This window comes from Columba livia, chromosome 18, assembly GCF_036013475.1.
Source record: "Columba livia isolate bColLiv1 breed racing homer chromosome 18, bColLiv1.pat.W.v2, whole genome shotgun sequence".
Taxonomy (NCBI): domain Eukaryota; kingdom Metazoa; phylum Chordata; class Aves; order Columbiformes; family Columbidae; genus Columba; species Columba livia.
The window spans coordinates 6,000,626-6,018,232 of NC_088619.1; the positions used below are offsets into that span (position 1 = coordinate 6,000,626).

At 45.2% G+C, this 17,607-nt stretch overlaps 1 long non-coding RNA gene across 1 annotated transcript in view; it reads left to right on the plus strand.

Moving 5' to 3' along the window:
- LOC135575762 (uncharacterized) overlaps positions 1–17,607 on the plus strand; it is a 40,404-nt gene extending 22,797 nt beyond the window's left edge. Inside the window, exon 4 of the long non-coding RNA XR_010467019.1 lies at positions 9,354–17,607. This is a non-coding gene — a long non-coding RNA (uncharacterized LOC135575762). The remainder of the gene's footprint in view (positions 1–9,353) is intronic.

Genomic DNA, 17,607 nt, shown 5'->3' on the forward strand with positions numbered 1-17,607 from the left:
AGGGGCTCAGGAGATTGAGGTTGGGTCCAGCACATCAAGAGGGAGGTGCTAGCCTGAGGTTTGGCTGGGGAGGTTTTGTGGAAGGGAAAGCGAGAATCAGAATTGTCCTTTAAATGCTGGTGAAACGTTACAGGGTTTATTAGTCACCCAGACTGCAGGAATGCAGCATGGAGAAGAATGGACTTCTCAGACTCTGAAAATCTGCAAGTCACTTTGTCTCTTTTTGTTTTATTGGCCTCAGCCACAAAATCATGCTGAGTGGTATGTATTGCTGGCCTATAAAGTGCTTTGATGTCTATGTGCAAAACATACTAGACAGGAACTGACTGAAAAATCTCCTCCGTACTCTATTTGCAGTGCTTACCAAAAAATGGGCTATGAAGGTAATTATGTACTTCAGATGGCAGAGCCTGTTGTGGATACAAAGGATTCGCTATCGACATAAGATATTGCAAAAAGTATAAATCTAAGAACCATGTGAGTCTTTGTAAATGAGATGAAAAGGGCGGGAATGGGAAATGCGCAGGGTCATATTCTGATAGTTTTGCACAAAGCAGATGCTGCTGACAGTAAGTGAGGCAAGGCAGAGCTGGAAGATGGCGACTCATTTGCCTGCCAGGTGTTTGCTACCAAGAAAAATACTCTTTTTCTGTGCCAGGTTGACCATGCTGAGGACATAGCTCCAGTTGCTTTGATTGAAAACTCCCCTGCATAGCTGGCTTGTGTCATTTGTGCAGCAAGGAGTGACAAAGTGCTGGGAGCCATGATGAGTCTGCTCAAGGTCACGATCACAAAATTTGCTAAGTAAACTGTTAAAATTAATGGTAGAAGAGGGTGGTCCCAAGTTGGGCTTTGGGAGGAGAACCAACAGGCAGCAGGTCATTTAGACAGGGAAAATGCCAAGCTCTTAAATAGTCTGCTGAAAATACACTCATGGGGCAGGGACTCTTGGAAAAATAAGCCTGGGCTCCAAAGAAAATGAGTGTGTGGTAGCGTGCCCAAAGCCAGGGCTGCGCTGGACCTGCTGCCAGCTGCCTGCGGGGAGAAGGCACCAGGAAAGGCGGGGGGCGGGCACCAAAACCCCTTCTGGCTTTCCTTGGCAGGGGTGGATATACTGACCCTGTTGTTGCAAAGATGGGCTGAGTCGTGAGCAGCAAAGGGATGGATGGAGGAGAAGGTCTGTGGGTGTAGAGGAGCTGCTGTGGACAGGCTGTGGTCATAACCCAGGCTGGAGCTGAGCTGCCAAATGCAGCTCCAAGGGAGACGAGCATTGTAAGGTTGTGCTGCTCTAAGACCACCCCAACAGGAGTACTCTGTGACACAGGCCTAAAGGTTGAAGATGTATGAGGATGAAGTCTCCCCAGGGCAGGTGAGGAAGGGTGTGAGCTCTCAGCTTTCAAGCTGAGAAGAATTAATAGCAGTGTAAGTCTGTCATCAGTGCTCTGTCTGCTGTGGGACTGACATAGAGCGGTGACGCAGGAAGCTGTTGCAGAGCAGGAATAACCTAGTTAAATCCAAGATACAAATTGGAACAAGACAGGCATCAGAAAAATCACTTAAAGACAAAAGTAAAGCAAGGCAAGAAGTAGAAAGCAACTGGTCAGTACAAGGCGGGAATTAAAGCAAAATACTTAAGAACTGTTTCTTGTCAGGCTCTGTCCCAGTAAAGTATTTTTGCTTGGCTTGCTTGTTGAAATCTCCTTGTACAGTGAAAATCCAATTCCCTCTCCATCAGTTCCTCTTGTAATTAAACAATTAGAAAGCATCCACCTGAAATCCCCAGTTAGTTGTACTCTGCCTGCTCTCCTCCCAGACTGGTCGCAGTCAGAAGGGTTCTGGGAGTCAGTCGGCTTTGCTGTGAGTTGTCTCTGATTCATATTTAATCAGAACTTGGGCAGAAGACACCGGGTCTGAGCCCAAACCACTAACACTCAGTGGAAGATTATAGTTCAGAAAGCTGTGCTTAATCTGAGCTTGGGTACAGGTGGCTAGATTTTTGCCAGTCTCCAGATTAATTATCTTTTATTAGTTGTCTTTGGTCTCGATGCCCTGTACCTAACTTGTTCCACAGGAATGCAAATATGGTTTGGCTTGGCTCAAGCTCTCCTTTCCCCTGAAATGTTTTGGGTTCGTGCAAGTTGCTCCTGTTTTCCTTTTAATTTCCTGCATTATTTTGCTGCCCCGATTCCCTGATTGATGCTCGTGCTGCTGCATCTACCTCAGCCCGGGAATGGCCCATGTTGGTTAAACCTGCTTTGCCCATGTCCTGGCTGTGGAAGCGGAGTGACCCTCTGCACCGGTGGGTGGACGATTTCCACAGGGAGAGCTGTTTAACTCCTTGTCCACACAGTGTGTCTACAAACCAACAGTCTGAAATGAAAAGCTCGGACTGTGTTCTGTTTTTGAATCCTTGTGTGGTACAAGGAAAGGAAGGAGGCTTTTATTCCCTAGGGAAAACCCATTAACTAATTCCAGACAAGATTCTTTTTCCAGCATGATAAATATTCTATGGGATTTATACTGTAATCACGGAGCTGAGAGGATACCTGGGATCTGGTCCAATGTCACATTTTATCTTTGCGTTGTCTGGGAACACTCGCTTCAGGAGCTATTTTGAGAGGGAGCGATACTGCAGCTCCAGTGCCCATGGCCACGCGATGCTGAGCCCGGGCTGCTGCTTCCCGGCACCTCCGGCCTCTGTCATATTGCGGTTCGTTAGAGAGAAAGTTTAATTTGAGCTTGCGGTGAGCTAATTCTGTACTGTCTGGAGTTTTGGTTATGTCATGAGTTATGGCACCGTTCATCCCCCACTCTTCAAAGTGCTACCAAAGTATTTTTCATCCTTTTCTGTTCTTCATCTGGCAAGTCTTAAACTAGTAATGTGGTGATGTTGCATCAAGGCACAGAATAGCAACTGTGTTCACAGTAACCAAAATAAAAGTGACACGGGCTGTTAATCAAGACAAGTCAACTGGGGTCAGAGAAATGTTTCCAGCCATTTTGCATAAGCAAGATACGAGCTTTAAATCTTGTTGCTGAACAAGATTAAATGTGTCTGTGGCCTCTTCCACCACAGAAATTCTGACATTCTGGCATGAAAATGCCAAATGTTTTTTTCTTTCCTTAACCTTGTGAAGTGTGGCAGCCAAAGTCTTTGTCCAGAAGGTGATTGATTCATTTTATCCAGGGTCCAAACACATATGGAAGCCTGGATTTATCCCACGTAGTTTCAGCATCTGAAACTCCTGCTTTGTATCTAGTCAAGGAAGAGAGAAACAAGCACTTCCAGAGGGTGCTTCAGTCACACTAAGATTTAATTTATCCCTGATCAGCCCTGGATTTCCGGACATGAGTCCCCATGACTGTGGTCCAAAGCTCTGTGCTGTATCTTGGATGTTGGAGCTGAGCAGGACGAATGCACAGCACACAGGTGGAAACCAGAGCTGAGGTTCATTAGCTGAAAGAGTAGCTTAAGACATTTTAGTTGGTCTAGAACTGGAGCTTCACCCATGGGTGTCATATCACTTAAGGCAGAAATTCAAGAGGAAAAATCTTGAATGAAATGAAAAAGAGTATATGGGGGTTTTAAATGTTCTATATTGTTGCCTCGTGCATTCAAAAATGTGAGTGGATGTGTCTTTGTATCTCTTCCCAGTGCTACCAAAGCGTGGCACATCAGCACGTTTTTGAGCAGAGCCCATTCAAATCTGTCTCTCCCTTGCCCCAGCGTTTCCCTTGGCAGTTTTGTTACTGATCACAGCTATATCTTGTTTGACCAAGTTATTCCTTGTCTGCTTTCTTTAGCTCCCTTCTCTTAGCCAAGTCATAAATCTGGATTTGCAGCTGATATTGTTCCCAGGGAAGCAGGCAGGGAAAGTGCAGACGGAGGGTTATGACTTCCCTGAGGGACGTGGTCGAGAGGAAGAATTGGCCTATCAAGTGGAATAGATGCAAAGTAGTAGTCTGAAAATAATGGACAAGTGAACTGATGTGGAAGGAAATCACCCTTGTTTTAATTACTGTCTTCAAGGGAAAGCCCTTCATCTCCACATCCCCTCCCCTCTGAGATCTCAAGCTGTTCTTGGGGATTTGAATCATGTCAGCTGTTTCATCACTTGCATTGCTTGTGGTGTGCTGTGTGTTTTGTTGTTTATGTGTTTTGTTTTCTGGGGTCTTTTTCTTTCACCAAGTTGTTTATGAGACTGAATTACAAAAAGTGATTCCCCAGGGACTGTTCCCACTTGGGAGCTAAAGTGGCTTCACAAACAGGTAAAAGTTCTCTCCGAAATCCCACAGACCCAGGGCAATGGCTTATGCAAAACAAAAGCAAGCAGCACAAATTTCTCAGGTACCATCTGGGTTTGGCTTGTTTGGGACCAGGGGTCCTATTTAGCTCCCATTTGCCATACTGAGGAGCAGCTTTAGGGGTCAATGAGGAAACGTTGCTGTTTCCAACTGCTGCAACCTGCTCTAGAGTTGTCTGGCTGCTCAAAGTTGGCATCAGTGGAAATTCTGACTCCGGTGTATCCACCTGCTGCTGTTGCATGGTTATTTCTCTCCATGGCTCTTACTGAGGTTTAAGAACTTGGTTTGTTTAGTCCCTGAGTCTGTGTTCCACTGTGACGATGTCAAGGATTTTTCTGCAGTTGTAAAATTGACCATTCATGTAAATGCATCTGAATCGTTTCCATGGGAACAGGGCACTCAGCTTGCTCCACACTTGGAAATATGATTTGCATGTGTGAATAAACATGAAGCCTTGCTACCTTGGAGACCCTGGGCTGGAAAAGGAGCAACTGCTGGCTAAGAAATAGAGTTTGAGGGGCAAATGCAGCCAGCAGAAAGGCCAATGTCTGGGTGAGAAGAGGCTCAGACCTGAGCTCGGTCTAAGCCTTTGGGCGCAGCACTCTTGGAATAGGACTCCTGACCATTTGAGAAAATTTGGATTTTTCATTTTCTGACCATGAGATTCAACAACTTGTCACAGGTCTTATTGTCACCACAGTAGTCATTGGTGTGAAGTGTTGTAGGGCTTTCATGTTGAGGGCACAAGGGTCTGAGGTGAAGGTTTTTCAATTATTTTGCAGTTCACACCACCATTCTGGGGCTCAAGAGGGGGCATGCTTTTGCGGCAGGAATTAGAAAGATTGTTGTAAATATAAATTGAAAGGCAGCTGTGAATGTACAGGACCAACTCCATTCCTGCTGTATCTCTGGGGTCTTGATGGAAACACACGAGGGATTAGCTTTCTCTTTCCACCTTATTTCTGCTCTCTCAGAGGATGGGCCTGAATCAAACTGCCTGGAATTCTCACACCTTTGCACTGTCACTTCATGAGGTTTTATCTTCCTGGCAGATGACCCATTCCTACAGTTACAAGTTTCTGTAACTCCAGGGCACCCCATTCTGTTTTAACCCTGCATGGCAGCACTGCAGCCACCTCCGAAAAATGCCTTGAGAGTCCTGCTCACCGAGCACAGGACCCTTATTTTATGGTAACGTTTCAGGACACTATCTTCCTCATATTGTTAACTATATCCCTGACCTCCTTCTCTGTCTTCTGTTTTCTCCATTTTAATCTTGCTCTTTTTCTCTCTCAACTCAAAACCATTTTTGTCTTAGTCTCACCACTTGCCCTGCCACTGCATCTGTCTGAGCCTCCGTCAAACCTGTGGTGCTTGATAATGTCCGAGACAAGTCAGCTATCCCTACTCTCTGTTCTCAATCAGACATATGTGAAGTGATGTTTTTCTGGCTTTATTAATTCCATGGAGTGCTAAACTCCGAGATAAAACTTAGGACTAAAAACAGAACTGAAGAATAAATCACACACACTAGTGCTTTTTTTACCTAGCATCCACGTTAAAATAGGAGAAATGGTTGAATGCTGTAACTGTTTGGTGCTTTTAATGAAATCTCTGATTTTCCAAAGGGGATGCGCAGAGGAGTTACACCATGGTATGTTTGGGCAGCAGAGGCCAGCAGAGGGATCCCCTGGTCCGCTGCTTTCTTCCTTTGGGTTATTCTTGCTCTGTTGAGAAATTTCCAGGTATGAAATCCAGAAAGAAAAATGCAAAGTGATGGGACGGTGTCCGTTGTCTGCTGGTGCATCCACGCTACTGTGGATGATGTCCCCTGTCTGCCCCATCCACCGTCCCTTGGTGCTCCGTGTGTCTGTGCCTGCTGAATTAACGAGCAGGTCAAGCTGGGATTGATTTACCAGAAGGAGGGAAAGGCTCTGAAAGTCAGTGTCTGTATCATTGACCCTGTTAGAGCTGGTGTGGTGCCCACATGTCATGGATACCGTGCAAGCATGGAGAGTGAGGATAATTTCAGGAAAATGGAGTTTTATTTTCCATCTCTTCTCAACACAGAAGAATGACAGTAACGTGAGTCTGTCCGAGTGACAGCATAGCTGTCTGATGTGCTCATGTGCTGGGTACCAAGTTCCTGCTCTGGAGATGTGTAAGGGCTGGAAATAGCAGGTGAAGGCATGAACTGTTCCCTTGGCTCTGTCTGCATCACAAGTTTTGCGAAGGTCAGCACAGTGGTACCAACCCAATTCCTGTTCTCTCAGCTGCCATAGTCGCTGGTAGCTCAGGGACTGAAGCAGCACTGATGCTCCCTGGAGCTGCTGGCTCGTATCTGAGCAGGGCTTGACTCACTGGTGTTATTTAAAGCTGGATCCTGCTGTTTTCCTTTGAATTGTCTTTCAGACAAGGACTTAGTCACTCTCTTTTCCCCTCATCTGTGGTTACAGAGCGACCAAGCATGTTGCACGCTGTGGGGTCATGCTGGGACACACGGTGACATGTGTGCACTTGGACAGAATCTCAGAACCATTTTGGTTGGAAGAGACCCTCAAGATTGAGTCCAACTGTTAACCCACCCCTGGCACTACCCCATGTCCCTGAAAACCTCATCTCTGTCTGTTCAACCCCTCCAGGGATGGTGACTCCACCACTGCCCTGGGCAGCCTGTTCCAATGCCCGACAGCCCTTTGGGGAAGAAATTGTTCCCAAGAACCAACCTCAACCTCCCCTGGTGCAACCTGAGGCCGTTTCCTCTCAGCCTGTCACTTGCGACTTAGGAGAAGAGAACAACACTGTCCACGCTACCACCTTTGGTTTTCCTCTTGTGTACCACCCTGTGCATGCTGCACTTTTACCCTCCCAAGGGCACAGGGTTTGCTTTGGTGTAAGGGCTGCCTGGAGAACCAGCTGGAGGTGCTGGTTCTGTTCAGTGGGGACGTCCCCACTGTGCTTCCCAGTGCCACATGCCCCTGAGCACTGACCTCAACACCACCTCATTTCTCTGCCTTCCTTGCCCCAGGAGCTCCTTGTCAGCTCAAAAATGCTGAATTTTTAATCCTAGGATGCTATTTTTCACCACTTTCCATAATTTTCTCCCTCTTTCTTTTTTTTTCTGTGTTTCCTCCTGATGTCCCATGTCTCCATGAGGAGGTCTGGGCAGCAGCTGCACAAGCCAGTGCTGCTAGAAGCCATTGTCCTGCTGCATGTAGCTTTGCATTTGCCTTCCTTACCTTTGAGACATAACAACCCTGAATTTTTTACATTGCTTTCACCCTTTTCAAGACAACAATCAGGGAGTTTCGTAAAATGGCTCCACAAATCATAATCACTATTAAGCAAATTCTGTTTTACTTCTGCAGCAGCATGGCTGTTTCAGGAATGGCACACGAAACCCTGAAATTTCTCTTGAAAAGCCATCATCAAACAGTCTGTCTCACCCTGACATCCCAAAGACCACAGGCTTCTTAACATCTGATACATTTTGGCACCCTAACTAGTTTGTGGCCATTTTTTGGTGTGTTATTTAAGATGCGTTTTGGCAACCTGACTAGTTTGTGGCTGTTTGTGTGTGTGTTATTTGAACTTGCATTAAAATACATGTGATCTATTACCAGCAAAGCCCAGCGACAGACCAATAGAACGATTTATTTTCTCCTAGAACTAGAAAACAGTTTCTGTCTCTATAAGGGCTTATCTCCCAGACAGTATCTTGAATTCTTCCATCTAATATCAATTAAACGTATCTTTGAGAGCATCTTTTCTTTTATCTTAAAACTTGTGGGTTTTAAGCCCTGGAGGTTAGTTTAATACTTAAAGTAAAAGCTGCACAGCTCTAAAACCACCAGGTCGCTGTTGTTGAGAAGGGGTAATATTTATACATCGGGGCTTGTTTTCATGGTTCTCTGTAATAGAGACACATACATTTGTGAGCAGAGAACTACCTGGCCATTTGAAATATTGGTTTTTTACTTTATATAGCTGAATTAAAAAATAATGTGGGCCATCAGTAGATTAGGAAGCATTTAAGATCTTGTCAGACCAACTAAAGCGTATTTACACACAGTAAATTATTTGATGTGGGTCTTCGCAGCAGCTTCTTCAGATTTCAGAACAGCTGAGGTATTACTGCTTCATTTTTCTTCTGTAGCTGTGCAGAGGCTTTGGGTCGCTTTATCAATGACCGGTGCAGCAATCTGCTCTTGGTAGCAAGAAAAAAACACATTGCAGTGGAATTTCTTAGCCGTTTTTAAAACTGCAGGCCAGATTTTCAAAGGCAAATGCTTTGCTGAACAGGACAAAGGCAGGAGGGTTGGCAGGGGTGCAGCCCCAGAGGGGTGCTGGACAGCGGGCCATGGTGTGGTCCTGCTGCTTTATTCTGGGGGAATTTGGCCTATTTTACCCTGCCCTGCTGGTGAAGCGCTTTCCTGACTGTAGGAATGTTTCTGTTGAGCAATGCAGAACTGTTGCTGTGACGAATAATTCACAGAGTAAACAGCCATGGCAGAAACTTTCAATGCTCGTTCAGATATTTTTAATTTTTTTTCCCTTTTTAATTCAGGCTATTGCTGACCTAATTTATCTAGAGGATGAACTTAGGATTAATTTAATATTAGAAACTGCAGGCAATGATGTGATAATGAAATACTAAACCCTTTTACTGCCTGGCGCTGCTTCTCTGGCCAGCACAGGCGCGTCCTGTGCTCAGTGTCCCCATTGAGCCTCTGGCACTGGGTTGAACACGTGGCTCGGTACCTGGGACCGGGACTCAGGGCTTTGTATCCATTTCAGCTTTGCCCTGTTGAGTGAATTTGGAAAAATTGCTTCACTTTTCTGTGCCGATGCAACCAGCTGCCGTGGATTGCTTTGAGGGGCAGGAAACACAACCGCAGAGGATTGTTCTGCAGTTTTGTGCCGATACCTCCACAGAGGGGTTCTGCTCCTGTGCTCCGGTTGTGGAGATGTCTTTAGTGTCAGGAGCATAATGGGGCTCTCATCTGAGAAAATATTCACAGTGTTTTTATTATTCTTTGTGTTTTCAGGTGTCTGGATTTCTTGTCTTCCCCTGGATATGGCAAAGTACAGCCTGTTTTTGGGGTGGGATGAAGGCTCTGAGGAGTGAGCATCATGTCAAGGGTGACCGAGGAAACCTGTGGTACAAGACGAGAAACCCCGTCCCATCACAGCCAGAGGAGCCTCAATCTCTATCACTGTTTTCTGCTTTTCCTTCAGTGTACCTTTCTCTATGCACTGTACGATTAACAGCTTTAAAATCAGAGTCATATTTCATTTAACTCCTAAATTGCTTCTGAATAAAGCTATCTGTCGTAAGACATAAAGGAAGATGACATGTACAAGTCAAGGGGCTGCTGGACCTTTCTCTACACCAGACAGGCTCCTAAAGCCATGAAAGCATCAGCAACCACCAGCAATGTGCACAGCAAGCCGTGAGCAGTGCACAGTCCCGAGTCCCTTCTGGGGCAATATCCCTTGTTTGTGGCGGGGTCTTGGCCTGGCTGCTGCATGCAGTTTAATTTGACAATTAACATGGCATTTTGAAGAAATTAGAAGAAGCAATATTACAGAAAAACATCTTTTTTTGTACAATTGCAATGACGGTTGAGATGGAATCCCCTGTAGCTGGTAGCGTGATGTTTGTTAAGTGTGCTGATTATTTTCTGATCTCAAATGTTAGTGCTTTTACTGACTGACTGTATCGGTTTGCTCTCGGGGTTTCTCTACTTGACTTTCAACCAGTATTCGTTACTGCCTCTCACCACTGCTGGTATATGTTCTTATTTTCTAATCTCTCTGAAGGTATTGTGTGTTTTCTTGCCTACTGCTCTGGCCTATCCTCTTACCTCCTGCCATCGCTCAGGAGTCTGTGCTGGATGTGGAAATAGCTTCACTGCCACATCCACTCACAGAAAAGTGATTTGTGTGTGTGTCCTGCAGGTCAGAGATATTCTCCTCACAGCCCGCAGTGGGTAGCATAAGCTTTATAGTCAGACAAGAATTTGGAGGCTGGCATTAGTGTTTTTTGCAGCCCCAGCAGCAGGGCTGGCTGTACCCTGAGTGCTTCCCATTGATCTGTTCTCTGAGATGATGCTCAGCAAACTCAGCTCTTCCGCCTCAACTTGTTGGGTGTTCCAAAATGAGAGATGAGGCTCACAGGAGAACAAGTAGAGATTTTAGTAAGACTAAAGCTTGAAGAACTTGAGGCTTTCACTGTAAACAAACAATTACAAGTACAATCAGTCCCAGATAATTAGGTTTTTTTAGTTGTTTTGGTATGTCCTCTCCAATTTAAGGCCTTGCTGAGCCTGCAGTGTGGGCTGGGGAGGGGTTGCATGCTGCTTGCTCTTAAAGTAGTGCCTGGGAGTCAAGATATTTCTTTTCTTTGGTGCAACAGAGTTCCCCTTTCCTGCCTGTGTTGGCTTTTAAATTGCTTCTGCCCTGCTTTGGCTGAGATGGCTTAATGAGTATTCCTGAGCTCTTACTAGAATAACAGTCAATTTTGCGTCATACAGGAGGGAATTAAAAAAAAGGAGGAGTTTAATTATAAATGCCTTCTGTGATGCGTATGCAATGCATTAATTACCAGTGTTTTATGGAGAGTGCGCAGGACACCTCTTGGTACATTATTAACATAGGTAACAAGGTGCTTTGTCTGAATATGTCTGTAAAAGCCTGGTTAGCTTACTTTGAGCAGCTGGCTGAGGAAGAGCATCCACTGGGCTGGGGAAGCAGAGATAGGACAGTGAAAAGCAGGAATAGGATATTGATCCCCACCGAGCTCGGGAACAGGACTATCTGAGCTGTGTACATTACCAGGACTTCTTCTTGGAAGTGTGATCCCACATGAAGTTATTTTTACAATGGGAACAGTGTACAAAGGGTCAGAGGACACTATATCCACCCTGGCTAAGCCCGTCGTGATCTATTGATAGTGGTCATTGGACTCCTGAAATCATCATCACAGGAATCCCTCACCCCAGGCCAGCCTTAGCAGATTTTACTTTCAAGGACAAGCAAAACTCAAGTGCCAGGTGAAACCTCTTGTCTTGCTATAGCACTTACTTGTACCCTTGTTGAGTTACCCAAATCCAGGAGACTGCTGTGACTTCCAGCTGCCCAGGAGGACCATTCATGTGAAGGGTTTGGACAGAAAGTCTCTGGCACATCTGGGTGCTCTGGCTTAGCAAGGTCCTGCCCACAGAGTGAAACCTCTGTCACCAGGGAGGTGACAGACAGGAGAGTCCCAGGCTGTCCTTGTTGGGGACCCTGCATGCGTGGGCAGTGATGAAGAGTTAAAGTCCCAGGTCCTGTTGTGTGGATTCTCCTCTGTGGGGTGGTCCATGGCACAGGGACACAATGAGTAGGGGGGGTGAACTCTTGTTTGGGAGTCCTTTTCCAGTTAGAAACCAGAACTAACAGGGGAGATAAAGTTTTACCCATGCCATCTCTCATCCTGGTGTTAGAGGAGGAAGGTAAATAAGTGTGAGAGGATTCCTTGAGCTTTCATTTGAAGTGACTTTGGTTGTTCCATTGAGCTGACATCCCACACACTGATGCATTTCTGCACTTGCACGTCATGTCGTGTCATGGTAGTTAATCAAAGCTATCTCCAGTACTATTGCTGTGCCCCTGAACAGGCTGATAAAATCTAGAAGCCATAAGGCTGCTTAGTTTGCAATGCAAAATGTTCCTGAGCTCAGCTGTTATGACTGCACCGTAGTCCCGCTTTATTTTTGTGCTTTTGCTGCTCAGTGCAATTCATCTGCTAATTGTACAAGTACCTCCCAAATCATAGTAATTTAACACTAATAAGCTTACAGATTAGTAGGTTGACTGGATTATTGATGTGGAGGGGTGAAGGATGTTCTGGGGGTGAGAATGAGCTGTGAGTTTGAAGGTCTGTGCTCCATGAAGAGCTTGTGTTCACCCTGGGTTGTGTAGCTGGACCAACTCTGGCACCTCTGTGAACTCAAGTATCTCAGCATTGCATGGGAACCTCAACACAGTGCTTCACACTTGCTTTGGGTTCACCATGAATATTCATGTCACTGCATGTTTTGCGTTGATGGTAAATGAGGTCTCTGTATCAGCTGTAGGTTGTGGGGGAAAGGGTAGACTTGGCTTTATTCCGTTTGGAGAAATTCTTGGCATTTCTTGTAGCTCCCAAATCTCTGTGTGTGGCCTAGGTCCTAGTTAGCTCTAAGTTGTGTTGTTGGGGCACTAGCCACACTGTCCCAAAATTTTCTGAGACCAAACTAAATAGCAACTTTCTCCCTTGGATTTCAATGATGCTGCTACAGTCACACCTCCTAGCCTGTGCCCTTTCACGTTGCAATTCCCAGCTGTGGGCAGTGTAAAGACCAGTGGAGTCTGGGGAGGGAAACACTGAGTACATGCTTGAAAACACCATTATATTTTGTATTTTCTCCTTATTGAAAAGGTTTTGGGGATACTTTCAGAGCAACTCTGAAGGTCTCTTTTGTAGTATGTAGCTGAGAACTTGTGCTCTGCAGAAGAGCTCAAGTTCGCTTGTAGCTGAAGACAAGATTTTGTCTTTCATGCAAGTGTTACAGGCCAGGCTGTGTAGCTGGTTTTAGTGCTCTGGGGCTTTTTTTCAATGGGGGCTAATAAAAGGTAACTCCAGAAGCATCCTGGGAGAGGTGGCTGAGGTCTTTTGGAGCCACCATAGTCCAGATAAGACACTGTAGAGTCTAAATGAGGGTGCCCCTGTATGTGCCAGGCAGTTCCCATAGATGTTCCTTAGGCTTCCAGGGCAGCCCATGGAGCTGGGAGCATCCTTTGTCTACCAAACTTTGGCTACCAACCTTATATTTTCAAAAAGATTTCAGGCACCCATCTTGAGGACTGGACAGCTTCGCAATCTGTCCTAGAAGTGTCATGATTTCTTCTGTACTTTCTTATCTTGGTTATAGATTTGGGCATAGATCAATGCAATTATTCGTACAGGGGAGATAAAGCTGCTATTGCAATTTTCATCAAAAAGCCGTGAGCAACTCCTGAGCTCTTCTGGTCAGTCATAAACTTTCTAGCTGAAATCCGTGTTTGGCCATATCATTAAGGTCCCTTTTTGTGGGTTACAAACGCCAGCTCAGCTGGAGGCAATTATTATCTGATATGTACCCTGAGTAGAACATAATTACACTTGTCACTAAGTGGCACTGTGTAAATTACTCTTTAATTGCTATGCATCAAATCAGCAGCTATCCAGTCATTTTTCTGGGAAGATAAAGAGTTCCAGTATTAGCTTTGTCAGTCTGGCATCTGCCTTCACCCAATTTCTCTTTTGTTCTCTTTAGTGCTTAAGATGTAATTTTATGTGATAAAATCTTTTTAATGTGTTTGGCATTTGTCCTGTAAACCCTCTGTTGGACTTAAATATGGTGATAGAGTTTAATGTTAAAAACACAGGCAGTAATGTAGAAGATATGTCCTCCACGCACTGCTGTTGAGATGATTATTGCATTATCATCTGGGGCCAAAACCTCTTTTCTGGCTGGTATGTTGATAAAATAGGGGCCATCACAGGGGCTGAGGAATGTGATCCTTTATCATGGCTTGGTTGGGCTATGCTATATATATATTTTTTTTTGGCCTTAGTATGGGGTAGATAACTGCATTTGAATGCTATTAGTGTGGATGCATTTTAGCCCTCTTAACCCTTGATAAGTTAGGAGCAGAGGGGAGGGAAAATCCGATCGATGCAGTCCAAAGCTGTTTATCTTATCTGGGAACATCTGGAGGCCAGGACTTGGACCAAATGGCTTCATTTGGCCGCATTCCCACGCACTGGCCGCGTTGGGGTGGATGGACACGTATCCTGCTGGTTCATGCAGCCGAGGCCGGGGCAGGTCGGCTCCTGGTCCATGTCCTCTCCTGCTCTTGGCTCGGGGTCCAGCCTTCCCCAAACTTGCTCTGCAGCAGCAGCTCTGAGCGTGTCCCACCCAAAACACTCCAGCGTGCTTCCCACCTCCGTGCGGACGGATCGAGAGGCCATTTCAAGAGGCTGAGTTGTATGGCGTTGGGGTAAAATCCAGATGTGGAGTGGAAATGTGAGGAGAGTGTATATTACAGAAGAATTGCTGGAGGGCTTGTTGTGCCCAAAATGTGGGCTCTTTCTACCCCTTTTTTTGCAGCACAAAGCAGACAGGCTTCCTCAGTTGCATGGGTGGCTGCTGGAGAGAGGCGTTTGCTTTTTTTAATGCTTCTGCCCCTCTTTCTATTACCGACACCAGATACCCTTTGGCAAAGAGGCTGCAAGGAGCAGCCAGGGCCAGCAGCCAGCCTCCCCTGGCTTTACATTCCAGGGCTGTAATTTCAAAAGCACTTTATGCCATGAAGCATGGACAGACTGTTCAGAATAACAGAAGGAATGGTTCCAGTTAGAGAGAACCTCAGCAGTGTGCTTACGCGAAGCCTTTTCAGCCTCCTGCCTTGGGGACCAAGTCCTGCAGCTGGAGCAAACCTATCCAGGGAAGGTGCTGCTGCCCTGCCTGGAGCTCAGACATTAAATTCAAAACGTTATTGATTCAAAGTGTGTGTAGCTGTATGTTATAATCAACATATAAGTGCAGTTGAAAGCCAGAATTTCAAATTCCTTGCAGCCTGCCAGCTTCCCATCACAGGGGTTTGAATTGGGTCCGCTCTGGTGGTGCTTTCTCCAGGAATTTGCCATCATACTGAGGAAACGCTGGATCATGAAGACCCAAATGGCCTTTTTAGTTTGCCGTTTTTAATTATCTTGTTTCTTTTATCTTGCCCCTTGTCTTTGGTACAAGGCTTTCTCAAGATGGATGTGCTGGGTTGAGGGCAGACAATGAATCTGTGGGTGCTGGGAAGCAGAAGCATTAGCCCTGAGCTGAGCCTTAAGTCTGGCCTGAGACTGGCTTAGGTGTCACAGGATGGTATGAGAAAAATGACCTGGGTTTCTCTTTGTCATCTTTATGAGCTAATCTGTGCAACCTGAGGGGCTAGAAACTTAATGGTATACTATTTTTCTTTTTTTTTTTTTAAAGAAAGTTGAGGTTTTCCAACAGTCCAGGGATTTCAGAAACCAGAGTGTTTTAAAAAAATCACTCTACATCTGAGACTTGGTAAAAAAACCTGCAGGAGTTGGTGGCACAATGTCCTGCTGTAATCCTGATAGGGCAATGACAGATCTGGTTTTAAAAGTCCTTGATTTACATCTCTGTGGAGTCATTATTTCTGCCCTGTGTATACACTAAATAACATAGATGGACTTTGACATTTATTTTCCATGTATTTGATTCATTGAGATCTCAGTTGGGGTGCTATTTAAATGATGAATTTAATGTTATACAACACTGGGGAAATTCAGGACTGTGGTTACAGTTTATAGCCGTAGATGTTTACTCTAGACACCCTACCCCTAACTGAGACCAGAACACCATCTTTAATACATTCAAACCATGAAAATCATTGCAGACTAACCGCCTAAATGTGCACTGTTAACGAGAAGCCTTGGCAAAAGCAGTGTTTTCAATAATGAGCTGCTTCTATCTGCCCTGTGGAGGGAAACCAAGATGTGGCGTCTGGTTCCAGCTCCGGTGGCTTTGTCTGCACCAGGAGGATTTGCATGGTGAAGTTCCAAGGGAGGGGTTGCTTTATTCCCACCTAACCAAACACTGAAGCTGGTCACTTTATTTATCTTGTGGGTATGATCATACGGTCTCCATCCAAAGACGACGTTACATTTTTCTTCTGTTGACTCCTCTGTTCTGAGAGCTCCAGGATAGCAGTGAACCTCCTGGAACTGTGGGAGACATAAATCTCGATAATTACATAAAACAATCTTCTCAGCGTACCCTTTGAAGGGTTTCTCGCTGTCGTCACTGGCAAGGACAGATCTGTGAGCTCCCTCAGAGATGTGCTTTTCAGAACCTGTCTCACTTTCCCTTCAGGACACTGCTGGGAACTTACTGATGAGTTGACACTTATTAAAGGTGGACTTCTGTAGCCTACAGCTGGCAAAATCTGTCCTTAAGCTATGCTTGGGAGCTTGGTAGGGCTTTTGGTGGCTGACTGCAGCTGCTAGATTTTACTCAAGGTAAATTTTGTTTCCCCAGAAGAATCCTCATGGTTTCCTTCCATTTGGGCTTTCTAAATTAGGCACGGATGCAAGGAGTATAATTACTGTGGGATGGCTGCGGCAGAGGATAGGTGCCATTTTTTTAGTAAATATTTGTCAAATTAAATGTTGCATTTGCTTTTTTGTGGCCCTCTGTGGTCAAATCCCCGAATACTTGAGCTAATGCGTTTGCTGGCAGGAATGCCTTTGGGTAAAGCTGCTGTGATTGTCTGCAGGAAGCAAATGTGTCAATCTGCAAGCGTGAAAATTTTCATCAGAAATTCCAGGTCCGTGAGTGTTTTTCATCCGGCGTGGGACCAGTAGCAATCCCATCTGACACTGGTGTCCAGTCCAAACTGAGCGACAAAAATCAGAGTGCACTTTGAAGAAATACCTGCTCGAAATGAATCCAGTTGAGAAAATAACTGGGTCTTTTGTAAATCATGAAAGGAAGAGAAGGAAAATACATGGAAGAAATTATTGTCTTTGCCTCACTCTGAGATGTGGCTATGGTGACCTTGAGCTTGCTGATTATAGTTATTTTAGGCTACTTTGATGCCCACGTATCTCTCCTGGATGCAAAAGAGCTGTGTCACAGGATGGACAATTGGGTTCAGGATCCAGTTAATAGCATCACGACGGATGCTTTCCCACTCTGTCTTATTATGGCAAATGAGCACTGTCCTCATTGAACAAATTCTTGGAACTTGTCACTTCTAATTCCCCATTAACACATCAGTTGCCCAGAGCATGAAGGTGACTGTTATCTCCATAGTGGTGCCAGCGAACTGTTCCCATATCTGTCCTTTTCTCTTCCCTGTACTCATTAACTGAGGGGCAAAAAGTGTCGTGGGGCAAATACATTACGCTGGTAGTTTAATGAGTTTGTTGGCTTGTGTTTGAAAGTGCAGATGAATCGATTTAGAGAAGATCATGAGTAGGAAATGAATGCCTGGTGGCTTTAGTGCTTCAACATAAGGTACAATTTCTTTCTTCTTTTCAAGGAAGTTAATCCCCCAGCCAGCCAGCTTAGTCTCTGGTGAGAAACACCGGTGATGATTTCTCTTTACATTTTGATCATCTCAAAAGTTACTCATTCCTGTGCAACTATTTGCTCTGTTTCAACTGGGAGCAGCAAAGGAGAAGCTGATCTTTAATAAATACTGGATAAA